The following is a 15,458-nucleotide window of genomic DNA, read 5'->3' as shown; positions in this document are numbered from 1 at the left end:
CTAGACTGGGCTCTGAAGAATCAGCTGCATCTAGAATGTGTCTGTGTTTCGATTTCCTCATCTTCCAGTTGAGAATGATGATTTCTGCCCTGATATCTCACAGTAGTGAAATCTTCCATTTCTGTGGCTTCTGTGCCTCTTCCAAGAAGTTCCTGATAGTAAGGAGTACAGTGGATGTGAAGGGAGGGATTTTTGGCAACTAGGAAGGATGTACTTTTACCCAGGATGTACAGTTCTCTCTGTCAGTCATCTTCAATTGGCTTCATTTCAACTTGGTACAGGTAGCCCTCAGTGAGTTGTTAAAAAATTTTTGGCCACTTTTAAAATCGTTCCTCACTTTTAAAGGAAGCTTTCATAATAAAGGGACATAGTGGTGTTAATTTAATGTAATTTATTTTTGTTTAAGTTTTTTTTTTTTTTTTTTGCATTACGCGGGCCTCTCATTGTTGTGGCCTCTCCCGTTGCGGAGCACAGGCTCCGGACGCGCAGGCTCAGGGACCATGGCTCACGGGCCCAGCCACTCTATGGCATGTGGGATCCTCCCAAACCGGGGCACGAACCCGTGTCCCCTGCATCGGCAGGCGGACTCTCAACCACTGCGCCACCAGTGAAGCCCTTGTTTAAGTTTTTAAAAAACTAAATTACTTTTGTGACACAGCTGATTTAATACAAGAAAATATTTCATGATGGCAGTATGTATAAGAAAGTACAAATAGCTACTGAATAGAATTATTTTGTAGGTCCACCAATATAATCAGTCTCTTAAAACACATCTGTCCCCAATACCACTAAGATTTTAGAAATGTTTAAACCTTTGAAGAACTACTTTGTGAATTAACCTAAGTGTCCTGCAATGGCATTGGTATTAAACTTTTCTTTTTGTAAAAATGTGCACCAAAAATTGTTGTTGTGTTTTGCACAAACCTGTTGGAAATCTTTAATCAAAGTTTTCAACAAACGGTGTGCCCCAAAACTTCAGCTTTTGAAAACTTTAGAGAGTTGCAATAAATGAAAACAAAATTTGCAAACAGGAAGATATCGAAATGTATTTTTGCAAAAGCAAGAGAGAAACCGAACAAGTTAAACAATGAAATTTCACGTGGTGTACAGGATTTAATTCTGAATTTCTAAAATTGCATTTGCGATATCTCTAAGGAGGCTTTGGCTGAAGCTCCTCATTTAAATTGGATAATTTACATTCTGTACCTGAAGGGAATGAAATTTTCAAAGCTTATGATTTTGCAGCATCTAAATTTGGTGAAATATTCCAAAGAATCATACTCATTTCAAGAGCTTTGTCTTATAAATATTTTTGTGGAAGAAACGTACTTTGAATGGAAGCAAAAAGAGAATGCGAAAATTTTGTGGCTAAAATGTTTACATATTGCAATACAAAAAAATTACAACTGAGAATACTTTTTAAAAATGCTTTTTGGTTGTTTAAAACTTTTTCTTTTGTTTCATGGCCACACCACACAACATGCAGGATCTCAGTCCCTTCATCAGGGATCAAACCCATGCCCCTTACAGGGAAACTACAGTATCCCAACCACTAGGCCACCAGGGAGGTCCCACAGGGTGCCTTTCAATTAGCATACTTTAAGCTTACCAGTTACTTTAGCACCTGGATCAGAGGTATTTTCATTAAACATATTTTGGTCTACAGAAAAAAGTCACTTGAAAGTGGCTGTCCAGGGACCTGGAAATCTGTGGGTCTCCTACGCCTCCCCAGAGCCGTCCGCAGACCCCAGTCTTGCTTCTGTCCTGTGCGAGCAGCCCTCATTGCTCCTGGCTGACACCCCTTGTGCTGATGAGAAAAGGTGGGGTGATGGTGGTGCTGGGACCAGAACCCCAACTTCTTACTCCTCCCTGGGGCTCCTTCCATCTACCACACTCTGACGAGCAGCAGGACCCTCCTGGGGCCCTGACAGCATCCTGCTCCCCCCATTTCCTTGAAAAGTGCAAGAAGCCAATGAGGCTTCCCACACTGTGGACCTCTCCACAATCCATAGGTGGCTGTTCCGGGTGGAACATCTCCAGATGGGAAAGAGTCAGCGGGTGTTGTTCTCAGTGTGGAGGGGTGCTGGAACTACAGGGACCCAAGGAAGGAAGGCCATGGGCCTCAGGCTTGCTGAAGCCTGGAAATTCCAAAATGCTACGTGGGCAGGGGGTACCCGGATTCGAACCGGAGACCTCTTGATCTGCAGTCAAATGCTCTACCCCTGAGCTATACCCCCTGACACAGCTAAATTGTCTCAACTCACACCTTTATAGCCGTGCAGCCACACCCAGGCCCTGCCGACCGTCGTAGCCTCTGCCTTGGGTTTTGCTGCCTATGGTCGCTCCAGGCGGGCCTTCCTGCTCAGAACTCCAACCGGTTTTCCTCCCCAGGTTCGGTGGGACGATTGATTTGGTCACAGTCTTCTGCCCACAGCCGGAGGTGGTAGAGGTTCAGGGCCCCTCTTGTTGCCTGGAGAAGACCCAGGCCGCCCGGAGGGAGACTTCTCAGCGCGCCAAGCTCCGGCCTGAGCCCGGGCCGCCTCGTTGCTTCTGCTCCATCTGCCCTTTTCCGGCTTTTGGTCTCGTCGTCCTCCTCCTCGTCTTCGCCGCCTCTCTCTCATCTTCCCACCGCTCTGATGCCCCTCGCGGCTCTGCTCCCCTAACCGCGCAAACCTTAGCTAGTCTGCCAGCTGCATCAAGCAGTGTCCTTTTCGAACTCCTTCCTTGAGAGGTAAACGGAAGGCCAGGCCTAGTAAATAAAAGGGGAACCGTTTATTTCCAAAAATGAAATAGGTGACGGTAGCTAAGAAAACTGCGAAAGTAATAACAGAAGCGACACTGGAGGACTTTTCCACTGTAAATATTAGAACATCTACTAAAACAGCGCAAGGCAGCCAGACCTGGGAGAACACCATAGTATGTGTACCCACGTAATAAAAGATCATCGCGAGTGCCTCCCAAGCGCTGAGGACGTCCACAGCCCTCTGGGAGCGGGCTGTGATTGCTACCCCAGGGGCACAGCGGAGGAACCCGAGGGGGGCAGGATGCGAAATAAGCTGTCGAGGCTTACTTAACCACACACTTAACCACGGCGTTTTACTGCCCCGACGTAGAGCAGTCACGAATTCAGACGGGAAAGGAAAGGTTATTTACATAAATCAAGCTAGGAGAGTTTAATTGGCCATTTGGGAAAAATAATTAAAGTAGCACCTAAACTTCTTTTTGTATATCAAAATACAGTCCAAGTGGATTAAAGCACTGTGTATAACAAAACCGAACATAAAGTATGAGAGAATATAAATGAATATCTAACTAATTTCTGAACAGCAGGGAAGGCATGGAAGAAATCCGAACAGAAAATGTCAGTAGTTATTTAAACATTAAGAGTTTAGGAATATGAACAAAATTGAAAGGTTAATAGCAAGTTGGGATTATAGCAAATTTCCATCATTTACGACAGACAAAATGCTGCAAATAAATATCCTTAATATGTAAAGGCTCCACTTAGGCCATCAAGGATGTGCTCAATCTCAGTAAATCAGGGTAAATTTTAGGAAGACCAAAGAAATGCAAATTAAAACATAACATTTTTCACCTATCAAATTAGGAAAACAATTAAAACAGTAATTATCATATTAGTACTGTAAATTGGGACTGTAAATTGGTACAATCTTTCTTGAGGGGAAGGGCAGTGTAAAACCAGAGATTATTTTAAATAATTAATTCCCTTTGACTTGGTAGTAATTCCATTTCTTGGAATCCATCCTTAGAAAATGTCTGAAATATGAACAAATGTTGGCTCAAAGATATGTAAGTCCTCTTACTTACTTACATGTAAGCCCTCTTAAGTGTTATTTAAAATATTTAAACATGCCTAATACTAGAGAGGTAGTTAAGGGAAGTATGCTAGATCTCCAGTGATCAAAAACTACTGGGACTTCCCTGGCAGGGTAGTGATTAGGACTCCTTGGCTTCCACTGCAGGGGGTGTGGGTTCGATCCCTGGTGGGGGAAATAAGGTCCTGCAAGCTATTTAAATGTTTCGTATAATTCACAAGAAAATGTGAATTACATGCTAAGTCATGGTTCTTAATCCTGATCTTATTAGAACCTTCTAGGGAGGTTTAAAAAGGTTTAAAAAACCCTAATGCAGGGAGGAGGGGGGCAGCTAGTTGAGAGACAAGGACACTGGTGTCTTTTAAAACCAGGTGATTCTGTGTTAAATGACAGAGAGCATTATTTCAAATGTAAAAATTTCCAGTAATGTATTATTTTCATAAACTACTTAGAAATGTAAAAAAAAAAAAAAATTAAGGACGTGGTAAAAGTACCTCTGAATCCACATCAGGACCTCTTAATCTATAGTCAGATGCTCTCCTCGGGCCACACCCTCAAAAGACCAGTCCCTTCTCGTGGGCCTCCTTCCCCTCCGAGCCACTCCCAAGACTCCATCAAGCCAGGACTCCACTTTCCCTGGCCTTTCAGGAAGCAAACCTACCTGCTAGGAAGCCCAAGTTGCTGGACCTGCTGACATCACTGTTCCTCTTGCCAATGCATTTAAATTTGTATTGTTTGCTCCATGGCATAAAGAGGAGGACTAAAAATGGGGGGATTAGGGATGATTTTAAAACTTTCTTCTTCAAACTTTCTATATCCTCCAAATTTTCTGTAATATATTACTTTCAAAATCAGAAAAAACAATATTACAAATTTAAGCATATTCCCTTCTAGTAATTGCAAGCAATACCATTTACTATGATATAATTAATAAATAATTGCTTTAAGACAAAAAGAACCAGTGGTAGAGTCATTTGGGAAATATGCATCATAATTTACATATAAGCCACTTAAGCTTTTATAAGGAATAATTATTTCCATTTTGCAGGTGAGGATGCAGCTTCAGAAAGTTCTAAGACACTCAGTTTCAAGACCACTTGGTCCAAGTTCAGGGCTGTTACAATACCACACTTCTTCCATCCTTTTGTGGTAAAGGTTGGGTAACTGAAAGAATGTGAAGGTTGAATCACCCTCTGTAATCCCTCTGGGGATCTGTAAGAGTTACCACCACATCTGCCACATCCCCTCCATGTTAGGCTGGGTGTCAATCTAAGATACTGATAATGGTTCCAATATGCTGAGTGTTTACTACTCTGGAGGCATTTCATGTACCTCCTCTCATTTAATCTTCCCTTTGAGGTAGGTACAATTATTATCTCTTATGAAGTAGCTCAGATTATCCCCATTTTGTAGATGAAGAAACAGAGCTTGGAAGGGTTAACTTTCATTCAGTCATTCAACAAACAGGAAGCACCCACTGTGTTCCAGGTTCTAGCCTGGCACTGAGGGCTCAGCAGTGAACAGGCAAACGAGGTCCTTGCTTTCACGGAGCTTATATTCTGAGAGGTTAGGGGGACAGACAGGAGAACAAACAAATGAACAAGATCATCACAGACACTGAAAATAAAGCAGGTTGATGTGATGGAGGACGACGCGGGTGAGATGGGGTCGTCAGGGAAGTGACAATAGGAGCTGAAGTCTGAATGGTAAGAAGCCAGTGTGTAAAAACCTGGATGCAGAGCATTCCGGGCTGTGGGTAGAGACCGCCAAGGCCCTAAGAAGGGAGCTGGCTTGGCAGGATGGATGCAGGAGCGTGAACAGTGCAAAGGGACAGAACAAGACAGAGATGTGAGCAGAGGTCATTGAGGTGGGGCAGGGGCAGCTTAGAGAGGGCCTTGAAAGTCATGGTCGGGGGAGGGGTGGAGCCTGCCCTGACCGCAGGTCTGTCTCCCCCGTGTCCCGGGGCCACCGCTTCGGAGGCCTTCCTGGAGGGCCCTGCAGTGGGCTTGGTACAGAGCCTGTCCCCTCTGGCCTGTCCTACTGAGACAGGCTTCCGCAGTCAGTCTCCGTGCCCACGTGTTTAGGTTTGTTATTGCTCACCCAGGCGGCCTGGTTCCGGCCCTCACGGGGGTGACCTTCCAGGGGAGGCACACGTGAGACTGACACACTGTGACTCAGGCACTTCCTCAGATACCATTGGGATGGGTGTCATGAGCCCGTTAAACAAGGCAGGGTGACCCTCATCTGCGGGGTTTGGGAGGGCTTCTCGGAGGCAGTGACATTTCCACAACACCTTGCAGGAGGAGGGGACGGGAGGTGGAGATGGGTGGCCCAGGAGGACAGGGTGGGGGGCAGAGGCTGAGCCAGGAGAGTGGAGAGAAGGCCAGGGCCCCCGAGTCAGGGGAGACAGCCTCTTGTGGGTTGGACAGCGTCCGCTCAAATCCACGTCCTTTCAGGAACCTCCAATGTGGCATGATCTGGAAGTAGGGTCATTGCAGATAGTAAGTTAGGATGAGGTGGTTCAGAATTAGGGTGCGTCCTTCATCTAATATGACTATTGTCCTTAGAGGAAGAGAAGAGACATAGAGATAGAGACACAAGGGAAACACCACGTGAGGATGGAGGCAGACACTGGAGTGATGCGTCCACAAGCGAAGGGACATAGAGGATTGCCGGCAACAGAGCGAGGCGTGCAACAGGGTCTCCAGTAAGAGCCAACCCTAACGCCGCCTTGATTGTGGACTTTTTTAGACAATAAACTTCTGTTATGTGAAGCCACCCAGTTTCTGGTATTTCGTGACGCAGCCCTAGGAAACCAATACACTGCCCAAGATAGGGCTGGAGAGGCAGGCAGGGCCCGGTGGGCCCTGATGCGATTTTGGATTTTACCCGAAGAGCAAAAGAGGACCCGCATTTTCAAAGGATCCCTCTGGCTGCCCAATGTTCCGGAAGCGTTGACATCCACTGAGAGTCAGTCCCACAGTATGACCCAGGGCACTGTCGCAAAGCCACTGCCTGCCTGGTCATCACTCACACGGAACCCCATGTTGCCCCTTAAATGCCAGGCGATTCTCAACCCCTCCCCCTCCCCACAAGAGACCACCTTCCCAGTTGGCAGCTCTGCCTGCGGGTACCCTACCTACGTCCCACAGAGAACAAGGTAAGCCCGTGGCCCTTCTGGAAAATGGTTTGGCAACAGGCATCAAAAGGCCTTAAAAAAAAAAATGCCTATACCCTTTGACAGGGCAATTCCAACTCTTGGAAATAACTATAGACATATTTGAAAATGTATCAAGAAACAACAGGTCGAGCCCATCGTCAGGACGCTTCTCAAGGTGCGCCTCCGCGTGGTGTAGAGCTTAACCGACTCGAGCAGTGCCACGCGGGAAAGGGTTTGCATCCCTAAAGCTCGGGTCAATTCCAGGGGCCACCCCTTCCTTCTCGGTCCCCGCGGCTCGTTGGGATTTCCCTTTAAGTCTTCTCCTCGGAGCGGCTTTGGGCCTTACGGGTGGGGCACGTCTCGGCGCTCCCGCTCTCCGCAGAGCCCCGAGGTCCGCTCTGCACCCACGGGTTCCCAGCAACAGGATCTGCACAAAGAACGCGCCCGCGACGGGTCGGGGGACGGGGCCGGCCAGGCGTGCGAAAAAACAAGAAAACCAGAGCGGCTTCGGCCCCAGAGGGATGGTCTCGGGGCGTGCAAAGACGGCGCCGGGCCGCCCGCTCGGCAGAGAGGCCTGGCGCGCCTTGTAGAAGCGCCCGCGCCGCAGAACCCCGGCTTCGGGCACAGCCCCTTCCTGGGCGCGCGACGACGGGCCCCCGCCACCACCGAGAGGCCCCGCGTTCCTAGAGCGGCCGCGGGCGGCCAGGTGCGGCGCGGCGGCCTCCGGGCCTCCCGGATCCGGCCGCCAGGGGGCAGCACGGCCCGGCCGCGGCCCCACGTGGCGCGGGCGCTCGAGCGAGGCCCAGGACACGGCGTCCCGCCAGCGCGCGCGCTCAGCTGGTTCGGCCGGTAGGTGAGGGGAGGCTCGGCTGAGGAAATTGAAAAAATTCAGCTCGCTATAAATTAAATTTACAAGATGACATACATTTATTTAAAACGTAAATATATAAATCTATAGAAATCCAATTTTTAATTTAAAAAAAGATTTTTTATTAAGGCCTAGCTCCATCATCCTGCAGCACCGCTTACAGAGCGCCTGGGAGACAGACGCTGTCCGTCCCCATTTCACAGGTGCTGACTTGGGGCCCCGATCTTTGAGGGAGTCGATGAAGTCTCAAGAAGAGATGGAGCTGGGGTTCAGCGAGGGAGGCTGAGGACGGGCATGGCAGTTCCCTGGGAGCCGGGAAGGACTCTAAGGATCCCCAAGGAAGTCTTCAAGGGTTTGGGGGCCTGGGTTTGGGAGAGGACTCTACCCAGGGGGTCCATGTGCCGCCGCCGCTGTAGAGGGCAGGAGGGCACAGGGGACCAAGGCCATCTAAAATGAGAGGAAGCCAAGAGTCGCTGCTGTCCTGTGCAAACAGAGGAGTGACAATCTGACAGCTCTGACAGCCAGGGAAGGGTGGGAGGGCTCGCTGGATGCAGGAGAGATGCCAACTGCTCCATTCCCTTGCAGTCTAGCTCTGCTGCCTGCCTACCCTTGGACTCCATAGCTGGGAGCTGGGTGGCCGTCCTTCAAAGGGCAGGGCAGCCCAGAAGGATTTCTGTCATCACCCCAGCCACCCAGCAAATGTGGTTAAGAGGATCTGGCAGTGACCTGGGGACTCTACCTATTATTTGGGCTGAGATATCGGAGGGAATGATAAAGTACGTTTTCTATGCCATCTTTTAAAGGTTTGGATTAGCTTTAATGAGGAAAATCATCTGCAACCCAAATGGACAGAGATTTGGGGTTTTGCTTGTTTCTCTTTCCTGCACATTTTCATCTGATTCCCCTGTTCATTTAAGGTGAGTGCCTCACCTGGGCCAGACCCGGGTACCAGATGCTGGAGCAAGCACAGAGATGACCTGAAGCCTGCCCTTGAGAATGTCAAGCACACATGCCGTCAAGGGCCCACGCCAGGCACGCACGGAGCCCAGGACAGCCTGGAGGAGGGAGACCCTCAAAGCATCTCACAGCCATGATGTGTGGCCAAGGGTCCTGGGGGCTGTAACTTGGCGTGATGATCCCTCGTCTCCACAGCGTAAGTGTTTGCTGTAAAAATAACTTCTGTAATCCTGGCAGCTTCTGCCAGGGCCTTTCTGGACATCTGTGCTGCTACTTCCTTCTGCCTTCCAGGGATTCTTGGTGGGTGTCATTTCTCTAGACTTCACTGGGACTCACCATATAACCTGCTATGAACATCTGCCTGGTAATGTAGAGGTTATAGAGAATAGAGATGCACGTACACCCTAAAAGGAAGAAATAAACCTAAACCCTGTGCCCTGTCAAAGGTGTAAGCATGGAATGTGTCAATGGATAAATTAAACCCACAGAGTTTGGATTGAGACTGGGAAACATTGACGCAAGGGAGAAGGGTGGGCAGGACTTGCCCAGGGCAGGGGGTGGGGTTTGAAGCAGCTTCCTCTTCAGAAACCCCTCTGGGCAGCCCCCAGGGCCGGGAGGGCTGAGCAGGTGGGTTTAGCCGCTTCCCCCCCCACTCCAACCCCAGCCCCTCTGCCTCTGATTATTGTACATATTTAGATTCTGAAAATGGTTTTATTTAAACAAGGGATTCTGGGGTTAAAAACAAAATCTTGAAAACCCTGACAGATGAAGGGCAGAAAATTTGGCGGATCATTATAAATTTGATGAAGATTTTGTGTCCTGACTCTGAAAGAGATTCTAAAATATAGGACTATAGATTTAGTTTCTACAGAGAGGTGATGAACTCTTCCAGACAACCCAGTTAATCTCACAGGTATGGAGATGGTTAAAAGTCCTCATACTGGGTGGCAGATGAATTTCTTCTGGTACATTTACAGATGAGACTTAATACTTCCTCTTGGAGAAATAACAGGCTCATTCAATTCTGAGATAAGTTCTTATTCTTTGGAACTCAGAAGTTCCCTTTACAGTAAGAAAAAACAACAGTGCTACTTTCATTTGGGGGAAAAGGGTTTTAAATTAAATTCTGAAATTCAGTTATATGACAATAACATACTAATGCGAGTTAATCCTTTTGGTAAAATGAACACCCAAGCATGTTTGTATGCAGTTTAGTTTATGCTTGTTCCAAGACTCTGCAGAGCTGGCACAGATTTGGGCAAGAAAAATGTGTCTATTTCTTCTCAGTATGTCTACCATTTGAATAAATATACTAGGGGCTGGCGTTATTTGGATACTGACTTGCTCTTTCAGTAGTACTCTGAAACATTTGAGGGTTTTTTTTTTATCCAAACTTATTTCAAGATGTATCACAAACCTTTGGCTTGGTAAGGCATTGGTTAATTCAGGATAAGCTAAAGTGGGAAATGAATAATAATTTTAGTTGGACATTTGTTATTATTAAATTGTTTAGGGGGTAGCTTTGCAAACCAACTTACTGCCTTTACTTTGGGACAAAATTAATGGGGCCAGTTTCAGTGATGACGATCAACCCACATACGATAATACACGCCTAAAATTTTTATCTTAGATTTTAGAATTTGTATAATTGACCTGCAGAAAATTTGGTCATGATACTATGGTTCTTGGATCATACCTTCAGTGGAAGAATGGCAAATGTCATGCTTCATAACCTGTTTAATTTTCTTAATTGAATCGAACTTAAATCCAATCAATTTCAATCCTTTGAGGGCGTATCTTTAGTATTTGTGTATCTGTAAACAAAGAACTGATTGAATGTAGTTCTTAAAAAGCTTTTATGCTTATTAGACTATACTGATTCTAAAAGGAAACAATTTGTTGTCCCGATATTCAGTATTTAAATAAAATTGCTAGTGAGGATAGAAATTTTCATTGGTACATTTTGTCACTAAAATTCAACTTTTCATTACCCTAGTTAATGGTCAGTAGTGATGCTCCTATCCTAACATACTCGAGTTATTTTGAGAACTTGTTTGTTATTTCATAAAGAGGAGCAGTGAGTTTCATTCATTGGTTGCGGTGGAAGGAATGGTGAGAACCCAAGAGGTAGCACAAGCCTAAAGGATTTGAGTCACGGCGTGAGCACTGTTTTATTGGAGAGCAGGTGCATCGTCCGTATGAAAATCTTCACCCCGTTCCTTCTCTGACTGTTAAACAAATGGCTTCTTAGGTCCCAACATAGAAACAAACACAGAAAGGGAGCCCCTCGCCTTAACACATAAGCCTCTTCCCAAAGTCCCCACGGAAGAGAGGGGCTCGGTCTAAAATGGGGGCTGGCTTGATGCCCAGCCACCGGGGCGCGCAGCATCTATTCTCCCCGGTTAGGAGAGCCGGATGCTGTCCCAGGGTTGCCGGGCTGAGCTGGTCTGTCTGCCAGGTCCAGAACTTACACGCTGTGTCCATGGGAGAGTCAGAGCTGCAATTTGAGAAAAAGTACTGTTTTGCCTTCTTTATTAAGGATCCACGTAGAAGAAATTGGGAGGCAGTCTCCAACAGCAGTTAACAGCACACACGTGACGTTTAAATTCTGGCCATGTGACCTTGGGCTAATCGCTTAACCTCTCCAAACTTCATTGTAAAAGGGTATATAATACCGATTTCACAGGTTGTCAAAAGAGAAAATGAAATGAAAGCATTTCCTTAGCACAGTGCCTGGAACATGGTAAGACCCAATGAATTATAGCGGTAATTATTATTATCCCTAATAAACTCAGGGCTAGGTCTGATTTCTGACTGGAAGTTTTCACGTAAGGCCACTCACTATCAGTAGTACTCGGTTTAACTTAGTTTTTTCTTTCTTTTTCCCTTCCTTCCTCCCTTCCTTCCTTCTTTCCTTCTTCCCTTCCTCTCTCCCTTCCTTTCTTTTCTTGCTTAGAAAACTTATTTTAGCCTGGAATTACCTTTGGTAGAAAATAGAAATAGAAGGGTTAGATTCTAGTATGCTTTAACTAAAAATACCCGTTTCAAAGAACCCAACTAGAAGTGGTCAGTGCAGAACCGATTTATAAAAATTTAAATCTAGAAGTCCCCACTATGCCTGGGAAGCAGTAAGAGGCTTCAGCAGCTGCAGTGCTTTCCAGAAAGCTGGAGGAGAGGCCTTGGCCTGACTCACTGTTGCCCTGGCAACAGTAGGGCCTGGAGGCCTCTGTCCCTGATCCCTTAATCTGAGAAGCTGCCACAACATGGCCTCAGGAAAGGTCCCCACAGACACCTGGCTAAAGCTACCCTGTCTGAAAGGAGGGTCAGAGAAGAGATGGTGGCGTGATGGCTCTTCCTGCCCAGACAGTGGCCTGAAGGTCTCCGTCGCTTTCCAGACCCCAAAGGTTCAGTCTGGAGAATTAGGCCGCAGTCTCCACCAGATTTTAAGTGCTGTCAAGGCAGTGGAGGGTTTCCTAATCCTTTTGTGTTTCTCCATGGAGCCCAGTACAACGCTTTGCCCACGAGGGATGCCTAATAGATACGGGCGTCTGTAGGCCAGCCCCACGGCTGGCTGAGATGCCAGCCCCACGGCTCACTCCCTTCGCTGCCCCTGCCCGGGTGAGCGAGCCCAGCACCGACCACGCGCTCCTCCCCGTCTTCTTTTCTCCAGCTGCAAACACGGGCTCCACGACGCTACGGCCAAGGCCTCTAAAATTCTGTTTTACTATGTTCACGATTTTGGCAAATGTATGGCACAGAGCATGTTCTGCTCGGTATATTGGTTCCCCTAATTGTGTCTTAATTTTTAAAATCGGAGGGTAAAATGGAATAATTTGAAAGAGGCTCTGACTTCTCTTTTGTCAGTAACCATTTGGGTTATTTGGTTATGTGGCCAAACACATGGGCTTTGGAGTCAAGACGACTTCAGATCTTGGCTCCGCAGTGTGGTTGCTGTGTGACTCTGGGCCAACTTACCCCCTCTGGGCCTCAAGCTCTTCACCTATGAAATGAGCGTGCGGTGCACACATCCGAGCTGTGAAGCCTGCGAAGGTCCCTAAAGCCTTCAAAAGTCAGAAGCCTTCAATAAGTGGCAGTGACTCTCTTTGGCGCACGACTCCGTGGGGCCAACGGCAACTGACAGTTCAGGAGTTTGAAAGCCTGGCTTTCCAATTAAGGGCCCCCGGGGAAAGCGCCGTGAGGGTACGGGATAACCAGGAAGGCGGGTACTACCCACTGCAGATGCTGGCATGTGGCTGAGACGTGAGTTTTAACCCCTGTCTGCTCCGACTTCAAGACCAAGGGGTAGTTGTCTGCGTGATTTGACTTGAACGTCCTCACACCAAAGTAATCTGCCTCTGGCTGGTGGGGAAGTTGCCTTCTCAGAGCATCATTCTTTGGGGACACAACACTGGCCCCACGACCTGCCCGAACTTCTGCTTTTACCAAGTTAAGCTGTCATTAGCCATAAGCTAACCTGAAACTAGCAAACTTTTACTCAGACCTTAGGATGTGCCCAAGTCTTTGCTACATATTTACTGCATTGTTATTAAGCCTCAGAACAATGGCTTATTGTCCCCAGTTAACGAATGAGGACACGGTCTGTTAATTAGCTTGTTCGAGGCCACACGACCATCATGTTTAAATCCACATCTGTTCGACTCCAGGGTCCGTCTATACTGTAGTGAGCCCCCGTTGGATGTTGGTCCGTGACCACTGGCAGAGATTACGGCAGATGGAGAGCGAGAATCACGATGGTGTTCGGGAGTCGGGAAAAGGGAGAGGTGACTTGGAGCCCAGGGAGCTGGGCCGCGAAGAGGAAAGGGCATGAAGGGGGTTCAAGCCAAGGGAGGTCGGGGCACAGAGGACCCCTGACAGCCCATAAGACGTACCAGTCTTTGACTATATTGAATCCTTTATAAACCAGATTTCCTAGGAAAAGAAAGGCTCACGGGCACGGTTCCCACAGACCCCACAGTTCTCTGAGGATGCCCTGGTACCAAAGGAAGTTACTCTCTGAGTTTCCGCCTTGGATTTCACCGGAAACTGCCACGGTCTCCCACTCAGGTCTGATCGCCCCCAGCACTCTCTGGTTCTCAAATTCCAGGACTAGTAAAGATTTTGAGCAGCTGTGGCCTTGCACCAAGTATCTCCAAAATACCTCTGCTCACATCTCTTCGAGGCTTCACACATCCTGGCGTTCAAAAGAGCCATTTCCTCTGTCACGCCTCCAACCTCCAGCACCAGATGCATCGTCCTCGGACCCGTCCACTGACCACGGCTAGTTCCCCCCATACGTCTGACTATAGACTGTCCCCATCCTCATTGGCTGCAGCCTCCTGATACCCACTTGCACCCGTCTCTCTCCTGCTCAGCGATCGGCAATGGCATCTCCTACATGATCAGATTCAAACTCCACACTCTCCAGTCTCAGATCCGAGACTCCCCTGCACCCACGTCTACTCCCAGCCAGCTTGTTTTCTCTCCACAAGCCCTTTCTCCAGCTCAGTGGGTTTCATCAGTCACTGATCCCTGATTCAGTTGGGCCCACTTTCCACACTTCCGCCTTCGAGAATACCCACAGCTGGAAGGCCTTCCCCATTCCTCTCATCTGTGAAATCCTCCAGCTCGGATCCCACCTCTGCACAGAAGCTACGCTGTGTCTATGCCGTGTCCTCCCGCGGTCGGCAGTGCATTTATCACGCGCTTGGCACTTAGGTGTTTCCTATAGGCAAACCTACCGACTTGCTCCTAGATCTGAATCTACTCTACAGCCGGTTCCGCAGGTCAGGACCCAGAATGGCCTCCTCTCCAGCCCTTCACATCAGCCCGGCCCTCTAACCCTCCCTCTGGCTGCCGGCCCTGGTGTCCTGCCATCCTTTTAGAAAATTTCAGTGTAAACCAACAAATCACATCCTTTCCAATAGGAGATCTTGGGCTATCGCTTCCCCTCTCTGTGCCTGACTTCATGCATCTTTATAAAGGAGGGCGTTGATGACCTACCTCAGCAGCCCCTTCAAAGTCAGTAATGTAGCAGCTGTGCCCTCTGAATTCCTAACCCCCTTTAAATATCTGTCCTCCCCCTCCGCCCCCAGACTCACTACCTTCAGCAGCTCGTGGCTCTCAGGTGCTCTGCTGTCAGAAGTCTGGCCTCCCAGACTTCTGACTCCCAGCCTCCATGAACTGCCTGAATTCTCTCTGGGTCACTGTCAAGCCCAGGACAACAAGAGCAGATCGCTCTGTGGGCAACATAATTTGCCCCCAGTTTCTTTTTCTGTGCCCCACTGGAGGGTGATTGGAAATGAATACCTAGAAAATGAGGGTGCACCGATGCAGTTAACAAGTCGAAGGAGAGTAATTGGGTGCAACATGCAAATAAAAAGTGTTCTGACTGGTGCCTTTCCCACAGATTGGCACCAGGTGCCTCCGCACCCCTTCCCTACGCCTCCCTACACGGCGGGCACGCCACCCCTCCACCAGCTGCTTTTCAAGCCAGGCAGGAGGGCTTCCTGGGCCTGCGGGAGGCACCCAGCTTCTGCTGCCGGTCTTCCCAGAGCCTTCCAAACCTTTCACTCTCCCTCCTCCCTCCTGAACCCCACTGTCCTCCAGACACCAGGGCGCAGGGAGGATCTGCGCCAGG

At 48.2% G+C, this 15,458-nt stretch overlaps 1 long non-coding RNA gene and 1 other non-coding gene across 2 annotated transcripts in view; both read right to left on the bottom strand.

Moving 5' to 3' along the window:
- LOC113617958 (uncharacterized) overlaps positions 1 to 7,783 on the bottom strand; it is a 9,692-nt gene extending 1,909 nt beyond the window's left edge. The window contains exon 1 of the long non-coding RNA XR_003431834.1: positions 1,610 to 7,783. This is a non-coding gene — a long non-coding RNA (uncharacterized LOC113617958). The remainder of the gene's footprint in view (positions 1 to 1,609) is intronic.
- On the bottom strand, positions 2,166 to 2,237 carry TRNAC-GCA (transfer RNA cysteine (anticodon GCA)). The gene has a single exon. It is a non-coding gene; the product is annotated as a tRNA-Cys (tRNA).
- Positions 7,784 to 15,458: the final 7,675 nt, after the last annotated feature.

The sequence above is a fragment of the Aethalodelphis obliquidens genome, unplaced genomic scaffold (genome assembly GCF_003676395.1).
Source record: "Aethalodelphis obliquidens isolate GAN/ISIS:26980383/991018 unplaced genomic scaffold, ASM367639v1 scaffold5, whole genome shotgun sequence".
Taxonomy (NCBI): Eukaryota; Metazoa; Chordata; class Mammalia; order Artiodactyla; family Delphinidae; genus Aethalodelphis; species Aethalodelphis obliquidens.
The sequence above is the reverse complement of the archived record's forward strand: the minus strand, read 5'-3'. Positions and strand labels throughout refer to the sequence as shown.